Source organism: Struthio camelus, chromosome 12 (assembly GCF_040807025.1).
Source record: "Struthio camelus isolate bStrCam1 chromosome 12, bStrCam1.hap1, whole genome shotgun sequence".
In the NCBI taxonomy this organism is placed as follows: Eukaryota; Metazoa; Chordata; class Aves; order Struthioniformes; family Struthionidae; genus Struthio; species Struthio camelus.
Window position 1 is genome coordinate 25,479,091 of NC_090953.1, and position 19,677 is coordinate 25,498,767.

The 19,677-nt window shown below is 43.3% G+C and overlaps 1 protein-coding gene across 2 annotated transcripts in view; it reads right to left on the minus strand.

Moving 5' to 3' along the window:
- The window catches only part of CSNK1G1 (casein kinase 1 gamma 1), a 126,676-nt gene that overhangs the window by 93,342 nt on the left and 13,657 nt on the right, over positions 1 to 19,677 (minus strand). For both annotated transcript variants that reach the window (XM_068958239.1, XM_068958237.1), the window contains exon 2: positions 9,777 to 9,871. The gene's annotated coding sequence lies outside the window, so the exon portion shown is untranslated. The remainder of the gene's footprint in view (positions 1 to 9,776; positions 9,872 to 19,677) is intronic.

Genomic DNA, 19,677 nt, shown 5'->3' on the forward strand with positions numbered 1-19,677 from the left:
AAATTAGGAGTGCTGAGCAGCCCAATGCAGCAGAGTGACTGCTAAGGCCATCAGTTTTCTTCTTTCTTCCTCCTGGAGGCTAAATACTTTCACACATTTGCTTGGACAAACTGGGACAGAGCTGTGAATAACATAAAAATGTAAGGCTTCAACAAGGGTTTTTTCTCCCCCTCCATTAAGAAAGCCACCTCCTTACCATGGGAGAAGTGGGAGTACTTTCGCTATTAAGTGTCTCTTTGTCCTCTGAAAGGCACCAACCTCCTGTTTTATATCTTTCCCCATCTCCAATTCTTCAGTTAAATAAAGAAATGGCCGAGCTGCTCAGAATACGTTATTGAAGCCCTCTGGCCCCCCAGCTACAGATCACGGTTAGGCATTACCTTTAAACTGTATTCTCAAAATGAATGACCTCATTACAGTATCTATCCCCATTCATCCCAATAGCACAATCTTGAGAAAGCTGAAAAAACAAGACCGGTTTTTCGGCTTACAATGCAGTTCTTCCACATGGGAACAAGATAAATACAGAATCCTTTTTGAAAGGGAAGGACAACATATTTTGATACTGTTTATACATAAAGCCCAGTATTTGCCTGTGTATCATACACTTTTTTTTTTTTTTAAATAAAGCCATCTTCTGTGCTTTGAAACCTAAAAATTATTCTATTTCCAGTATTTCCAGCTACAAAATATCACTTTGAATCACCACATGTAAATGAAAACTCAAAGCATTTACAGCTTAGCTTTCTCAGTCAAATCATGAAAAACTGCAGGTGGCGCAAGGTATGAGACATTTGGGATTTTAAGAGGAAACCCATGCAGTGAAAGCGCAGGTGCAATTAGAACATGAAAAACCACACTGAGAGGGACAACAGGTCCATTTGGACAATCCCCCATCTTAAGTGGCCAGTAGCAGATGTCTATCCAAGACCACTGAGCCCAGGAAAAACACAGCAATACTTAGTGCGGGAGTCAGGACGCACACACACTTTGTTTCATGATCCATGGTGGTATCACTATATGCCAAAGAAATAGCACTGATTTTTTATTCTCCCCTCTTGTATGAGCTAGCCCCATTTCTTTCTGAATCTGTATAAACTTTTGGTATTCATGGCTTGCAGAACAGTGCCTTTCAGCTTGCATCAAGTGAGACATCTCCTCTTCGTTTTGAACCCGTCGCCTTCTGGGCTAATATGAGGTGAATCAGTGTTCTTGTCAAAGGACTAGCTCTACATCCCCAAAGACAGCATCCCAGAAAGTGAAACACGCAGCTTGCAACGCGGCCAGTTTGGATATTGGCATCGGACAAGTCTCTTCTTTTTCTCCACTGATAGATGAGGACAAAAAGTGATGAAAGAATACTCTTTTATTATAGAAACTGTACACATTGGATTCTAATTCAACTGAAGAAGTTTAGAAGAAAAGGACACTGAGGACAATCTGACATCTGCTGCCTTTTAGAGGAAATGCAAAAAACTGGACTTTCCAGCATGTAAAAACTCAACTTTAACATTGAAACTAGATTATCTTGGTCTGATAGCCATCTCTCTGCACGAAGTGTCTCAGGATAACCAGATGAAACTGCACATGGAGATAAAATAACTCAATAAAATGGAGAGAAGGGGAAAATTGTTTAAATATATTATATTCAGACACCTTTGTGTGGGATTGATCATTGCTTGGCCACATCTACAAAGTATAGTCAGATGTCAAACAGCTGGTATAACCTAGCTTCATTAGCTGCACTCTTCATCAAAGTGACTTATCACAGCCTTGCAAATCCCCACTGCTGCTTGAGGCAGAGAAGAACGAACAGCGACTATGTATTTACTAGTAGAAATTGCTTACTATTACGTGTCAGCTGGCTAGGAAGTAAGCAGGATAGTCCCCATCTGAAGCTAACCCGTTTTTCTTCCATGGGGTACATGCAAACGCATGGAGCACAATCTGGGATCTCTCGCACCAAAGGATTCCTGAAAGGAAATAAAAGATGCCCGATCCCCAGGAACCGTCTTCTGAACGGAGGGCTCCGCTACAAACATCCAACCTACGTGCTAAGTTACAGCAGCTCGCAAATTGGTGCTTCTTAGCGTGGCTGTTCGTCACTGGTTCAACTGTACAGGAGCGGGTTTAGTTCCTGCGAGGACTCTTTCAGTCTCCCTTGAAATGGCACTGAATATAGCCAAGCCATGCCTGCATCTCCTCCAGCCTCCCTTATGCACTTGCATGTTAAGAAAATGCAAGGAGTAAGAATGCACAGGCACTGAAAGGAATCATTCCTCGGACTACCGTGGAAGGTACAATTTATTTACACAGGTTAGTTGCTCTGTAAAACAACTCTTCCAACTCACATGTCAGTATAGGAAAGCAGCTTACGCCTGCTCCATGTGGTGATCAGCTACATGTCATGTCAATTAACACGCTTTAGCTTTTCTGGTTTTTCATGAAAAAATCAACCAGTAAGACTAGGCATCCATGCAGCACTGCAGTAAAGCTTTCACAGATCTATTTATGACAGCATAACTACACACAGAGTTTGGGTGCGAGTCAAAGCTCCATATGTACTCTGTTTCTGGTTTTGATCTTAGAGTAGCTCAGATACATGATGACATGTTTAATATTCAATAAACTGCAAGTGCTGAAGCACTGCAAGAAGGTCCAAGATAAAAAACTTCCAAAAAAGTGAGAAGTGAAGCAATTAAGCATTTACCTCCAGGTTTCTCATGACCTGAGGTAAATAAACAGGAGGCAAACCTTTCTCAGATAGCCATCAGTTTATCCCAGTAACATTTTCTATCCACTTTCCATGTTTGTCCTACTGGCCAACTTCAGGTGAATCCCCAAGCGGCTCCACAAATCCTCTAAAGCACCCTAGGAGTCTGGAAAGCTGCTTCCACCTCACAGAACGGTTCAGACTCCTCCATCCCATCCCCAGGGAGGTAACAGACCATCATTAGTCTAGACTACAGCAGCCCTACTAGCTTAGCTGCCAGACTGAGACAGGCTTACAAACTGAGATTAAGCAAAGACAAGGCCACTCCAACCCAAAGTTACCTCCCCAGAGCCAGTAGCTATAGGTCAAGGTCATAGCTCTTCAACTAGAAGCTCGCAAGCAACACTCTGTCCATGAGGTACAAAACAGCCTAAAACACAGCAGTAGTAGTCTCCCCACCAGCACACTACACCCTCAGGAGCACAGGACAGATCCGTTATTTCTTGAGCACTGGGGAGCAGGGAGCCCCAGCACTCCAGCCGGGGTTAGGGGGAGAGCTTTAGCACCCAGTATCCCAAAAATGGACCAGGCAAATCAGTGCAGAGCCTGACTATACCACTCCCCACTCCCATACATCTCATCCTGACCTCGCCCGGTCCTAGCCTTCTCCTCTGCCAGTGTCCTGGGTACAAGGGAAGACAGAATACATGTCTAAGGCAGGCTTTAGCTGTCTCCCGCTGATTGAAGATGACGGAGATGAGTTGGTTAGAAGAGCTGAGTAGCCCTTAGGTTACCAGAAAGAAACAAGTCACATTCATGCCTGGTGACACATCAGAGAAGTTTTAAAGAAGGCTTCACCGATCTGACATTTAACCGCCCTAAAAGGCATGTTCCTACTCCTCCATCCATCAAATGCTCCGAAGTCTCTCCATTTCACTGGCTCTGGCACTCATCTGACCTCCTGGCAAGCCAACTCACCTCATTCACTAGCAGTAATTGAACAGTTTTCTGTCAGGTTCCTGAGCTGAATCTTTACCGAGAGGTTAAAAAAGTCCCAGAGCCAGTAGAAGGGAAGTTACAGGCAGATGTAACTAGCAGCAGCAAGTTGTTACATATTGTAGCTCCATGAGATTAACAGCTAAGAACAACGCAGACAATTGGACATTTATGATTCTTCTAAGAACAAGATAAATGCATGGTCTTGAAGAGTTTTACTTCCTAAATATCAGCCTGTTGTCTGGTATTTTTCAGCAGCTCCTTTTGTATCCTAATAGCAGGATGCCAAGATCATAAAGGCTTTCGTTTGTGTTAACTGCAGCAGCAACAGCTTTAACTAGAACTGCAGCCACATCTTCCACCCTCACATGTTTTTCAAGCACTAGAATATAGCACAGCCTCCCTTCCCCATCCTATCAGGGGAAAACAGGATAGGAAACACTAGATTTCAAAATTGGCAGATATGTAGCAAACAAAATATTTCAACAACATTTCAAAAAACAGCTATCTAGAATATACTTAAAGTAATAAATGCAACTGGCTGAGCAAGGAAGACAATAATAGATGACCACAGGAAAATACAGCAAGTATGTGACTTATGAGCACATTTTAGCAAGGACTTACTGTATCACCATGCACTAGTTTTGAAAATTACTTAAAACACGAACCTGACACAAGCAACACAAGGGAGAGGAGTTGGGGGTACTTCTTCAAATACCAGTGTCACATCTGAGTGGGAGAACAGGATACTGAAGTTACCTCCATCCCTATGTCACAATTTTGAGAAAGGCATCAAGGACTTCTGGGAAGGCACCAAAACAAAGGCTAGCATGCATTGAGATGCCTAATTGAGATGACTGGAGCATCTGTACTGAGACCCGAAGTGACCCCAGTACTAGTAAGTATTATCTCCAGAAGCATCTCTAACCTAAACAAGCAGATACTCTGACACCTTGTAGCCATTTGCAGAGCTATACTTCTTTACTCAATGCATGCTTCTCGCGTATGGATCTGTCATCAGCACTCCCAGTTAGAGGCCACTAGCATTTGTTCTTGAAGATCATCTGTGTGGCTTTTCATGCATTCAGACTCCTGAGGAACAGCTGCATCTTACCTGTGCTGATCATGCTGTTCACAGATGTGCTTTTGGAGACACTACAGTAGCTACTGCTTGTCCCGCACTTCAAGCTTAAGGTCAGGCCGTGCCTCAAGGCAAGAGGAGACAGCTTGGTCCTCCAACACACACACCTTCACGTCAGAACTGCACAACAAGGGGAGCTTAACAGGATCTGGAGGAAAATATTCTTGGGGGAAGGGAAATAGTGCCGCTTTACTCCTATTCATCTGGACTCTGCTGGCCCGGAGGAGGGCTACATACTATCCCAAGAGAGAGCAGAACAGACTCAAAAATCTGGGTACCGCATCATTCACTCCCAGCATAGCATCCCTTTGTAGTCTCCGGTGCTGAGTACGGCCTTGGAAAGACAGTGCTACTCAAAGCCCTGGAATGGGCACCTTTCAGAGACAGAGGCTGCTTGAACCTCTTGGCAGTCACTGTCAGGACTCTACTCACCCCACGCCCCCCATAAACATTAGACCATCAGCTCTGTTCCCAGGAGGCACTGGCAGATAAAAGCATGCTGTAGAAATGGGGGACGGTCACCAATATAACTGGGGGGTCAACTATGGCCTGCAAGCCATCAGCAGTACTCAGAAGACCCCTGCTCCACAGCACACATGAAGGGTACTCTTCCTCTTTTACCCACCTGCGAAACTGAGACAGCAGCTGACTTCCTGTAGAGACGTTAAATAACCAGAATCAGCCTAGCAAAGAACAAGGACTGACCACAGAAGAGCTACAGCTAGGTAAGAAGCCTAGATGACAAGCAAAATTCACAGCAGGATCAGCATGGTAGCATATCCGCCAGACAGATTTGGCATACACAGTGCTAATTGCCCAAATAATACCAATTCCCCTGAGATAGCTTGATTTTTCCCCAGAATAGTACATTTACGGAAACATTAAAACCTATGGAAAAGGCCTCACCGTGTACAATAAAAAATAAGGATCCATCGTTGTTCTAGTGAAACTGCGAACGTGCACTGGGTTTTTAGCAAGTAAATGGAAATCATGCTGACATACAATTGTTCCACCCCCGGGTTCGCCTTCACACATTTCTTACAGGTCAGTTTTAAAGAATTAAGTCTTGTTCAGCTAAACATCTGGTGGCTGTTGCTAGAGGAAACAGACTATCTGCAACATTTGAGCAAAAATAATGAGTTACATAAAAGCAGACTGCATAAGCAAGAACAAGTGTTTTTTTCAGCATACGCACTTCAAACATTACACGAAATTCTGTGTTTAATTTTGGGGTTGGAATATAATGATGTTAACCTGTATGCATTACAGAAGCAGAAGAGATTCAAATTCTCTAAGTCCATGAAAATATAATCGTGCTGTATTATAATGAATTTTCTAGCTAGCAGTCGCCCTAATGATTTTTCAGAAACCATTCTGCTAGAGAAAAATGAATTACAGATTAAAAGGGGACAAGTTCAGCTCTAGCCATTTTCAGATTTATATCAAGTCAGTACAAGTTGAGAAGTTATGCAAGATGGTTTTGGTCATTAACAGTTTGACTTAGGGCCGCCCCCTTGCCTAACAAAACAAATATTTTTCTTTAACACTATAGAGCACCTTCTCAGTCCCTGTCCCCTTTTTCTTGGGATTTCTCAGTGCTTTGAGTCCAATGCCCAAAAGCTAAAGCTACATAGCGCTAACTAGAGGCTTGATTTTTTGAGAAAAGCTGATGGCTGAGAAGAAGCTCTAATGACATCACCTTTCAAAGCCCTAAGACCAAACTAGAAGCCTTATAAGATTACAGATCTTTTATGTGGGCTTCATAGATCATGAAGTCCCGCATCAGGAGACACAGCATTCCTGAGAACATCTTAGGCAGTGTAACACTAACATACTGGAATTGCACTTCACATTATGTACTTTTCTACAAATAGATATCACTGTTCTTTGAAGAGAGCTTCAGCACTTAAATAATCCAGAAGCCTGATGGATGACTAATATAACTAGAAAGTTTCAAGCACAGAAGAGTATTTCGGTACCACACGCTCATCAGGACCACTCACAGTATGCAGCCACTGAACAGCAGAGGCACATAAGGCTTTCACTGTTGTCTCCCTTTTTTCAAAATACACATTAAGACTTTGGTGGCAACTAGCTCCTCCAGCACTGCCTGGAGAAGTCCGCTCTGCAATCAGCTCCAATTGCCTAGACGGTATAGCGTTATCTTGTACGTGTCACCGTTGGTCCAGGTCTATCTCACACTAGTATGCAGTGAATCTATTGCTCTTTTGTAGAAAGCCACCCCAAAACGCCATTTACTGAGCACAGTAGAGACGTACCCCATAAGCAACTGTTCAAGCTAGGAGTTCCACTGCTGCTCTTGCTTATTTACACCATCCAAGAAAAACTTGCTCCTAAAGTGAGATTCCTCCAATTGCTGCACAGATATGGCGCTGCAAGTTCAGCAAGCATGCTGAAGGAGAACATAGAGTCAAGAGCTGACTCCTCACTCCTATGAGCAAAGTGTTTCCCTAACACAAGGGCAAGAGCTGAGGCTTCACTGATGCCCGCAAGAAGCCAGGCCAGCACACCTCTGCTGGAGGCTCCCGAGGTGGGGAACATGCAGACGAGGATACAAATGCTCCTTGAATGAGTGATGACATGAGTCAGGGTGCCAGCTTACAGAGAAGTATGGGCTAATGAAAGCATGACGTGGAATAAACCAGAGCTTGTTGAAATATTAACTTAAAATATATAGGGGAAAAAAAAAGAGACAGGAGGCAGGAATGGGAGCTCTGGCGTTACGGTTAGGCAGCTCGGGAGCAATATCCATGGCTGAGAGAGTGCTACTTTTTCAGTCTTGGAACTGATAAAGAATTTCAGTAATGCATTATCAACTTCTACTATATATTAAAAGGAAAAAAAGTACACTTGGGTTTATACTCATTATACCATTTAGTGTTCATGCTGCCCAACAGCGTCTGCTTAAAATCCACATCTGTGGACAGAAAGCAAGTGGGACGGAGGGGAATTAGACGTCTTGAGCTGGGCAGGAGCTTCTCTCAAGTGAAAAAGCATGCCAATTCCAAACTCCACAGAAACAGTTTCATCTGATAAAAAGGTTCCCAAGATCCCAAATATCTTCCAGGCAAGGATGAAGAAAAACAAGCCAACGTCTTCAAGTCACACAAGAAACCCTCCACAACATCATGTCAACAAAGCATGCTTCTTTAGACTTCAAAGGCTTATCTTTAAGACAAAACAATACCAAATGAAGCACAGAATCACAGAACGGCCAAGGTTGGAAGGGACCTCTGCAGATCATCTAGTCCAACCTCCCAGCTCAAGCAGGGTCACCTAGAGCACATTGCACAGGGTCACACTCAGGTGGGTTTTGAGTATCTCCAGAGAAGCAGGCTCCACTACCTCTCTGGACAACCTGTTCCAGTGCTCAGTCACCCTCACAGGAAACACGTTTTTCCTCATATTCAGAGGAACCTTCCTGCATTTCAGTTTGTGCCTGTTGCCTCTTGTCCTGTCGCTGGGCACTACTGAGAGCACAGTCAGGTAACTACAGTCCCTACTGGATTCATACAAAAATATTAAAAGCACTATACTGCCCCAGTCTGAATTGCTCAGAGTAAGAAGCTTCAAGCAATTAATGACACTCATAGTAATGGCACCAAAAAAAAAAAAAAAAAGGGAAATCAGTTTTAAGGGAGAAAACGGCAGAATAACTTGACATATAGTATCAAGCAAAACTGAAAGCATGCTTCTCCTTCAGGCTGGAAGCTACTGGAAGTATGAAACTGTTCCTGCCCCCAACCCCCGTCCCTCTTCTCTCCCAGTTAGTTGAGACTACCAAAACTCAAAAGCTCATTAGGCTTCCCATATGAGAAATTTAAACTGGAAAATACGATTTAGAAAAAAAATTGTTTCGTGAAGTCATTCTGTCCAGAAGTAAAAACAGCATTTCCAAAAGCTGATACACAGTTATGACCATAAACAAAATGACCAAGTTATTTAATCAGCATCACTTAGTCCACACTGGCTTATGTTCGAACAGGAAAATCGTTTGTCACTCTTTCCGAAATCAAAGGGAAAAATCTAATGCCAGCTTCACTCCTGCAGTACTCCTTATAGGCAGCCAAAAAATGCCTGCCAAGCAGAAAGACTCGCACTGCTCTCTCAAGGTCATCAGATTTACGACAATCAAAACAGCAAAGTCAATTTTTTAATTTTCATCACTGATTTCATGAAACAGGCAGTAAAGTGTCCTACGTATACTGAAGTCAAACACACTCACCTAGGAGCGTTATTCACTTTGCTCTCTCTGTTCTGGGAAGAAAGTTTTCTCAGCATCCTTGAATTTTAGTTTTCTGCTTATTTCATAGATCAATCGTAATATACGAGGCAACTTAACCTCTATTTTCTCTTGCCACACTGAAACAAATACTTACTTACAGAGAATATCAACTATCCTTGCAAGAAAGTTAAAGTGCTTTTAGAGACGCTTCAGTTCCTCATGAAAGACACTGGGCTCTCCTCTACTTTATGTCCTACCCAACTTGAATAATTTCCCTATTCAAGATATTCATCACTGACAGGCATCCTTGCAGTTACCTAGTTTCCAGTTCTCAATATCTGCGGTTCTAGAACTAAAGCTAGGGAAATTCAATCAAGGATGCAATTTGCTTTAAGTTTCCAGGTAAATTATGTCTTGCAAAAAAAACCAAAACAAAACAAAAAACCCCCTCAAAACACAGCACTGATAGAACGAAAATATTAAAATGGAAACATGGAATAAGAAGTGAGCAGCTTTCATTCAGATCTGTAAGCATCCTCCCACAGGCTTGACAGATACTTCATGTACTCTGGCTAGACCTTACTGAATTGTATAGCACCTCCCCTTCTACATCTTTTAAGGAATGAAGATGGGGTTTGCATCCTAAGACCGTCCAGAATATCAAGTCAAACTCTACTCACCATGTGTTTCGCAATTCACTTGTCTTTGTTATCTGAAATCACAGCGTAAGCAAGTACTGGGGCATCAGAGCAGCACTGCAGCTAGCCAGTCATACCTGTAACAATTTTAGAAAACAAGAAAAAAAGTAAACATTTTAGAAAGTTTAAATGCAACAGCTTCTAAGCTTGCTTCACTTGAGAGAGCCAAACACCTCCTCCTATAGAAAAATCTAATATTTCTCCTTAACCCAAATTAGGACCTGAATTTTCATTCAGAAGACAGTATTTTCTTAAAAATACAGAAGTTTCTGATTGCTCAGTGATTTTGGTTTACGTTTTCAGTAAAATGCTTCCCCAACCTCGGCAAACAGGTTCCCAAACCTGAACTCCCATGAGGCAGCATCCCTGGGCTGACTACTTCTCCTGTGATGCTCCAGGCCCTTTGGTCAGAAGGGAGCACAAGGGGGTTTTGTGTTTGTTTCTTTTTTTCCCCCCTCAAATAACACCCTCCAGAACACCCAGCCCATAGGGCAGAACAGGGCTCAAACACCAGTTCCTAAGGAGGAGTGCTCCATAAGCGGGACACCGAGGTTGAACCAAAAAATGAAACTTTCCAAGCGTTTCTGGAAAATAACCCTGACCTGGATGACAGGATACAGGCTGCTTCGTTTTTCATTCAAAACTTAAACGTTTAGCTTCCTTTTGGAGAAAAAGCGTGGATTGTTCAAATAAAAATAAATTAAAATAAGCCAAGTTCAAGTTTTGAAAAGCCTGTACACTGAAGTACCAACTCAGACTCCCTTACGCACGACACATTGCATGTGCTATAAGGAGCCCTGCTCTCAAATGCTTAAGTGCATTCAAAGCCTATCCCTAAGCTAGCACTTTTCTTATTTTCCTGATTATTACAGCAGAGGTAGAAATTTAAGGGTCCACATTGCCCTTTGATATCACTTGTTCCATAAGCACACAGCGAGGAAAACAAACGCAGTCTACTCTCTACCCTAACCATGGCAAAAGTAAACTTTTCTCATTTAGAAAGCCCTGTGTTCTACAGTAGCACGAAGAGTATTTTTTTTGCTTTCTCCAACGGCAAGTACAAGATGCGTCAAAGTCATGATTACCGTTTTGCCAAGAGACACCACTTTGACTGAAGCACGAAGGAATTTAGGTCTACCTCTGCCCTGTACTTTTATAAGCTTCTTGTCAGTCCAGTCCAAGTCACACACAGTCTCTCAATATTGTTCATAATTTCTTCCCTCGAGAAGCTATGAGGTTCTCAACTGCGTTGTAAGAGACTTCCAAAGTCTTAATGAGCTCACAGCAGCTACCATTATTAATACTGGACTTTAACTACCCAGGACCAGTTTGTGAGTGAAGCCAGCCGCTGGGACGAGGGAAACACAACACCACTTTTTAAGGCTTCAGCTTACCAGGTCTAAGCGACATCCATCCCTCCAAAATGGAAAGACATCAGGCAGCTGAAGTTATTCCCCTATACTGGGCTTCTTTTAAAGCATTAAGGAGAACTTTAGAGATTAGCATCAAGTAAAACTAGATTATTTGACCGGGTCAAAGGCCAAAGCAAGTTGGAACCAGCCAAACATGTACCAAACTAAATTACAGAGGATGTGGAAGCACCTATATTCATAGTCAAAGTGGGACTGTAATGTTTTTTTATTTACTTGACAAAGCAGTCCTAACGATGCTCTTGGGCAAAGAGTGGAAGGACTCTCCCGTGAACCTGATATTGTATATATTGAAATGCTGAACACCTTTTAACCTAGGGAAGCTTGCTCTTTTGCCACCTTAAACACACCCCAGCACTGCAACTTGGGGTAGTGGGGGGGGGGAAGTACTGCACAGAAATGCCAAATAAGGCATCTTCGGTCAAAAACTACCTCAGTTGGTTTATATAAATAACAACCTCCAAGAAGTACTGGCATCTGCAAACACAGCAACTAAACGGAAGAAGCTATTTATAACCTGCTCTAAATTACAATTATTTACTTAAGGAATAAAAGCAAATAAATCATCTCATAGGGTTAAGGTCTGAAGCCAGGAATCGCATATTAGTCACATTCTGCCTGAAGAACAAGAACACAAGGGCATTATGGAAGAGTCAAAGTGCAACTTAAAATCCCCAACGTCGGTCGGTCCCTGTGACTTCCTGCTACCGAGGCCAAGTTACAAAACTCGGTCCATGCTTCAGACAAGCCATTTACTAAGAGACCTTTCAACCCGCAGCACGGCAAACAGGACTCCTCCTCAGCCCTCCCATGTTCCCACAACAGCATGTTCTCAGATGGGACTCCCAGTCTCATGAGAGCGTTGGAGGTTCGAAAGCTAGCCCGAGTTCAGCTTCTGTCCCGGCCCTACCCAGCAGCACTGCGCTTATCCCGAAGCCCTGTCCAGTACCAAGATCTCTCAAGCAAAACATGAGATACCCCAGAGTAATGGAAAGGACTTGGCTCGTGATTGCAGCACACGTAAGAGGAGCAACCTAAATGAGAGGCCAGAAACCTCATTCAGCTGCAAGTATGGCATGAAACAGAAAGCCAACCCTTCTAGCAAAAAAAGCAATGGTCGAATATGTGGATAATCTGGTTGGAGCACAAGTTTGCCATGGCAACAAGCTCCATTTTGTCTTAACATTTTTGGTAAGCTGTACAGCTCGAAGCCTAACATTATGCAGAATAAAAGGGGCTTGTGCCTCTTCTCGAAGGGAAGATGAAGAAGGTGGAGAAAGCTGCTATGGCAAGAGGGAATGAACATGAAGCAGGTGGTCTGAAACCAAGAAGGGCAAGGGACCTTTTCTAGCTTTTGACAGACAATTAAACTTTTGCATGTTAATTAGTACCTCCAGCCACTTGGCCCACTTCCTGTAACATCTCCTGGAGAGCACTTGCTAGGCTTTAGGGTTAGTGACACCCATGCCAAATTGAACTGCCTGGACCTTGGCTTTGCACAATATGCGGTAATAACACAGAATCTGGTTTCAGTAGGGTTGCTTCGGCTTCCCTCCAACAACTCTCCTCAGGAAAAACATTATTTATTTTACAGAGCGCCAAAAACAGAGGGCTATGAAGCATTTAGGGAGCTAGGCGCGGCCCCAAGCACCTGTACCCAGGACCTGCTCCTCTGCATCACTTGACATAAGCAAAGCAAAGGCACCCGCCTGTTTTCAGCACGCTGCCAACAAGCAGCATTTCTGTTCAGACCTCACCGCAGTATTCAGATAAACACTATCAAATCAACTGAGGAAGCTCCACAGACACCAAAATCCTTTTCCAACTGTCAGTGAGAGAGAAAAAGGCCACACCAGAAGCTTTAAGCTTTGCTAGATGTTTTTCCCCCTTATTTTTCAAAGCTAGGATGAGAAGAGAAGCTAGCTTTTGAGCTTGCTTTAGTTGCAACAAAGTAAAAACTCATGTCCCTGAAGGCAGCTCATGAATAGATAATATTTGCTACCTTAGAGTACACAACCAGATCTTTTATCTCGGGGGGGGGGGGGGGGGGGGAGGGGGGGGGAAGGTGTCCTCTAGAGCACATTGCACAGGATCGCACCCAGGTGGGTTGTGGATATCTCCAGAGAAGCACACTCCACAACCTCTCTGGGCAACCTGCTCCAGTGCTCTGTCACCCTCACAGTGAAGAAGTTTTTCCTCGTGTTCAGGTGGAACTTCCTGTGGTTCAGTTTGTGCCCGTTGCCTCTTGTCCTGTCGCTGGGCGCCACGGAGAAGAGGCTGGCCCCATCCTCTCGATACCCTCCCTTCACATACTTGCACACATTGATGAGATCCCCTCTCAGTCTTCTCTTCTCCAGGCTGAACAGGCCCAGCTCTCACAGTCTTTCTTCAGAGGAGAGGTGCTCCAGTCCCCTCATCATCTTGGTAGCCCCCCGCTGGACTCTCTCCAGTAGTGCCACGTCTCTCTTGTACTGGGGAGCCCAGAACTGGACACAGTGCTCCAGGTGAGGCCTCCCCAGGCCTGAGGAGAGGGGCAGGATCACCTCCCTCCACCTGCTGGCAACACTCTGCCTCACGCACCCCAGCAGACCATTGGCCTTCTTGGCCACAAGGGCACACTGCTGCCTCATGCTTAACTTCTTGTCCACCAGCACTCCCAGGTCCTTCTCGGCAGAGCTGCTTTCCAGCAAGTAACACTTCCCCACTCCAAAGTCTTCACACAAAGGTGAGACATCTCCGAACGGTATTAGATGCTGGAACAAAATCTTAGTAGCCAACATGACTCTCCAGCACTCATCCCGAGTTTGAACAATGAGAAGTTTGTTCAGCAGCGTGCAGAATTTGGATCAGCTCTCCAGAAACCAACGCAGTCATTTTTCAACTGAGCCTTTATCAGACTTGGCTCAAAATATGTGCAAGTCAGCAAATTTTAAACCAAGGAGTTCTACATCCATATGGAGGAAATAAGGTCTTTGTAGACTATTTCTGGTATGCAAGCAAGTCTCTTCAGGAGAACTCAGCACTGTCAAACAGTTTTGGCATAATACCTGGAACATATTACTATTCCAAGTCAAATACATTTAAAAGCACACAATCATTTAAAAGCTCTGTCTAGATAAAGGTTTGTGTTCCCTACGTGAAGTCATTGTTTTTCTGAACAACAGAAGCATGTGAACAGTCTCAAGGAAAACATCATGTTCTTCAGTTTCATCCCACCACCTAGCATTTCAGCGTCCCCCATGTTCAGTGTTTCACTCTCCTTCAGTGTCAGACATTTAGCCAGAAGTGTTAACAAAAAGAAGAAAGTCTGTAACACTGAAAATAGCAAAGACAACCCCCCAAAATATTAATACAGTTTCAAAACTGTAAAAGGCACTAACATTTTTAAAGACTCCAGAGATCTAGAGCACCTTCGGTGGCAGCGGGGAAACCAGCAACAGCATCTTTACGCACTAACGCCTCACCCCCAAAAGGTAAATTCTCTGCCTAGTGGCTAAAAGCAATAAATAGATGAGTTTGTAAAATGAAACACTCCTCTCCTATTCTGCCGACACACAACGAAGGCCTCTTTGGGGCAGGAAGAGAATTGGCATGACAATTCAGAGAGTTCAGCAAATTTAAGCTGCGCCTTATGTGCAAGTGCGAAAGCGTGAGGAAGGAACAAGGAAGGATCACTTAAGCTGCATAGTTACATGTGCGTTTCCCCTCAAAAGCATTGCCAGGTAAGGAAGCTCCCACTCTGCTTTGTTCCCATCACATTGGTACCCCGTTTGCTAACAGAGAGATCACACTGGAGATACGTTTCAAATATTCATTTTATCTTCTTCTCAGAGATCGGTTCCCTGATCTGGTTCATCCTACCACCTTACAGGAAGGTAGGATCAATGCAACCAAGAACTACTGAGAGCTGAGAGCCCATTTCAGCATGGAAATCACTAGGTGTGTGGACGTACTCTCACACTGTTCTTATTTCTTGCCTCGTTTCCCTCCTTTACCCAATCCGAAGGCATTCTGAAGCTTACAGGTTTTCCTTAGTATTATTTCCAACCACGGGGCACAATTTCTCCTTCACTCTCACCCCCATCAGAGTGCCACTGTTAACTGTGCAACAGAAGAGTTCGCACTTAGTCCACATTTTTAACTTCAGTCAGACATGCCACCTGCACCTCCATTCACATACTGCTCCGGTTGCTAAACCCTTACAAAAATCCTGAACAGATACAGCTCTGAGGATAGCACCAAAACAACTAAAGCCATGTCCTCTGAAAGCCAACAGAGCTGAACCTACGCATAAGGCCCAACTAGCTTACTTATGGCTACTGCTTCAGACCAGAAAGTAGATACCTGGGAAAAAGAAAGAGGAAGTGCACAGAACTCCTCTGTGCAACTTTTCCACCCTCCAACTATTTTTAGTTCTGGGCCTTCCCAAGTCAGTTATGTTTCTGCATATTCAGAACGCTCAGCGGAGTCTCAGCGTGAGCTTGTCCAGTCTCCCTCTGAATCTGCACAACCTTTTTGTAGCCACAATATCCTTTGGATAGTCCTATGAGTCTGTTATTCATTGCCCGAAAAACCACCTCCTTCCGTTTGTCCTGAATCTGCCTCCATTCGATGCTTCCTAAATCTCGTAATGGAAGAGAGTGGACCGTCCTCCCACATAGGCCTCTCTTGATTGCATTGACTCGACCTGACCTAGCTAGCATTAAAGAACTGGCAATGGATGAAAATAACCACTTCTTGTCAGAATGGACACAAAGTAAGAGACCAGTTTTGACTGTATAGAATAAGCAAGCAGCATTATTTGCCAACCAGCGGTAGATGCCTGGTGCACAGTAAAGCAGCAATGGAGCATAAAGGACCCAAACCAGACGTTAAAGCTATTTGCAAACTAGGTTTGCCCTAAAAAGATGGGAAGCAGCAGCATGAAAAATAGTAGAGTCCTATCTTGCTGGGTAAATTTTACTGTCTTTTCACCAGAAACAATATACTTACATTCAACACCTGGAGAAGAATTGAGCACAAAAGCTAATTGCCTTAACAACTGCACTTACAGTAAAGCTCCCATGTGGATTCAGTAATTTACAAATTCCTCTCTGAATATATCCCAGAGCTGATTCCTTACTTTTGTTCTGCTCAACTGGAAGAAAAGAAAAAAAAAAAAAAGCCAGTAAAAGTTATTCTGGCACTGTATTTGGGCAGTACTTGGAACAATATTTGTCTGACCCTTGCATAAAAAAGAAAAACACTGCTGCTTGCAAAAGCCTTGCAAATACCGCTCGATGTATCCCTCACAGTTCCCCTAACTCTCATGAGTAGCCTGCCTGTTTGAAACATAGCAACAGAGCACTGCAAGAAGGTCTAGAACTTAATTTTGCCTTTAGAAACACAACCTTTGAGTTATATGCTGGCATGCCTAACTGAGTTCAATCTTTGTGCGTGTAAAGGTTTGACATTCCTTGTGAGCCACTGAAACTTGCACATATTTCTACAGTCTGCATAACAGGAAGCCTAATTTTTGTTAATAGAGAAATGCTGAAGACTTCAAAACTGATGCCAACAGTCTTTGTTGATGAAAGGGTATGGAATGGTGCCTTGAATAAGACCAGGAGACTATAAAGTTTAAAGATAACAGGTGGAAAAGTTCAGATAGAGTCCTACTTATAACACATGAATACCTTAAAATTAAATTCTTTAAATCTTTTGAATCACTCAGAACACAGAGTCCTGCCGACTCCAAATTAAGTTTCATTGCACAAAGTTTTCCACCGCCTTTGCTTCCTTGAGATATTCCCAGGTGGGAGCAAGACTACGTGCTTCCAGCAGTAAGGAATCATTTGCTATTACATGGCTCAGTGACATCTCAGTGAGGCTACTCCTTCTCTGTCCTCTCGGGCTGAGGATGCTCACTAAGACAACTATGTTTCACACTTCTGTTCCTAGCCTGTACTCCTGAAACCTTGATCTGCTTGAATCAGGCTACAAAACCTGAAAAAAAAAATCAATCTGGAAAAGCCTACCTGAAGAGTTGTTTACTTTTCACTTCCAGATGACCAAAGCTTTTTCAGAACATATAGATATGCAAGAAACTGTGGCTTGAAAGAAAGATCTTGTGGGACTCGGGGGGGAAAAAAAAAGTACACATCCTAAAACTAAACATCTGCTTTTTATTCTTGTGTAAGAGCTACTAAAGCAGCAGATAGCTTTACAGTTCTACTCTGATGACCAAAGTCCCACTCACATACTACAGTCACAGACCAACAATTCTGTCCCAGTTACAGTTGTTACACAAACACGCGTTCATTCTCAAAGCTCAAAGCTGAGCTCTCTTCTAGTCATGAAAGGACGAGAAAGTTTTGAAGATAACCTGCAGGTAACGGACTTTTCCTCTTTGCTTACTTGCATGTAGAAGTAATATGCAACAACAGCGAAAGCCGAGTTCTGATGTTATGCTCAAGTTGCGTCTGAAGCCGTTCTGTCCTTGCATCCTCCCTTCATTCCTAGGGTTTTCAGTTCAGCTGAACACAGTTCAGCGAGGATAGAGCAAAAATGGGCAATTCAACAAGAAATAGTCAAGGTGCAGAAAAACGTTCTATACAAATAAGCAATTAAAATATGGCTACCCCACCTCACACATATGGGCCCATCAAACTAACAGCAGCTTCCTATTTGGCTTTCCCCGAAATAAGAATAGAGGGCTACCAAGTGAAACAGTGTTGATTAACGGTCTGGGTACGCTGCAAGTTCAGAGAGAAGGCCTGAAAAGGAACATACGCCTTTATTAAACATTGAGTTAAGATAGAGAAACATTTAAAATGGGATTTTGAACCTCCACTCTATCTTATCAAAACGAGCATTAAGGAACAGTCGGAACACAACCAGTCTTAAGTGCCTCTACGCAGGCTTGCTCGCCTTACATCCTCCTGTGAAACAGAGTTCCTAGATCACACATTGAATATCACTATTAGCCCTTTGCACTTTGTTCATATTTTGGGGGATTTTTTTTTGCTTGTTTGTTTTTAAAGGAATCCTTTGCAGGTTACATGAGTTACATGGTTTATACTCTTCAGGAGCTGATAGCATCTGCACAAGGAATATTTCTATTTCCCCATCCATTCTAGGAAGAAAGGCAACCCCTTCCTAATTCAGCTCTAAAAGAAGTCTTCCCAAATGGGATTGGTCTTACCAGGCATGGTCAGGTATACCTGCCTTAATTTCAATCCTGGCTTGGGTAACACAAGCATGTTCCAAAATCTCATATAGGCAAAGGAGTTTTCTCGCAAGATTCCACTGATCCACATAGCAAGATTAATTTCTTCATTATTTATGTTGAAGAAAAATTTAATCATTGTTAGAACACACTGATCAGAACACACGGGTTAGAACCCCTCCGCCTTCAAAGCAAGGACAATTTGTTCAGCCTCCCCCCACTAATACATTGGTTTACTAAATCATTACCAGACTCTAAATTCAATGCCCCTCAGAAGAGTTGCTTGCTAAGTTGATACTCCTTCTCAGACCCAAGCACAAACCAGTAGCCTAAACACTGCTCTTTGGGATCCGTTTCCACTACCTGATAGACTCAGGCCTTCAGTGCTGCAGAGGAGAAAGCTTGCCACAAACTCAGATGACAAAGCTGGCTCTTTAAAGGCAAGTGACCCTTTTCCAGGAGAAGCCCACTAAAATGTTCATCAAGGCCTCCGCTGTTCCTCAAGAGCTCTCTTCTGGTAGACTTTAGGTTCTTTGCAGTTTCTATTTATCCTGGTTCTCTTCCTCCAGATATCACCCCCTTTTAAGGGAGGCCAACGATCCAGTCAACAATACTTACCAGCTAGTGAAGCAGTTTTATTAAGCGACTACCAGGTTTCATGTAGTTGTAGCTAGCGGTAGTCAAAAATTCACCTAAGAACACTAAAATTCTAGGGATATAATCCTGTATGCTCCCCTAAAGGTTCTTGAGCCAAGATGCTTGCAGTTTGGAACTTGCACAAGGACCAAATGAGAGCTTTCATGGAAGAAAAAAAAAGGAAAAAAAAAAAGAAAAAGTGTATTCTCCATAAAATGGAGCAAACCAAACAGCTGCAGAACCAAGAACAGGAATTCCTGCTGTTTTCTCCCCTGCCTGTGCTTATCAGACCTATTTGTGAACAACTCTAACTCATTATAATAACAGGAACAAAACCAACCCAACAGTAACTGGATAGTTTTGTGCCAGGTTAGAGAGTTAAAGCAGCTCAGAAACAGGTTTGACAAGCAGCAGAAGCAGTACATGGGAAAGGCAGAATCAAAACCTCCCCTTTTGGGCACAGCAGTTACAATCACAGTCTTAAATTCTTCACGCTCCACAACAGAGCATTTCAATACCAAGCAAAGATTAAACTCACAGGCTCAGTGCTTAAGTACAAAACTGCATCAACAGCTCCCCAAACGTGCTAAAAAGCCTGAGTATGTATTTC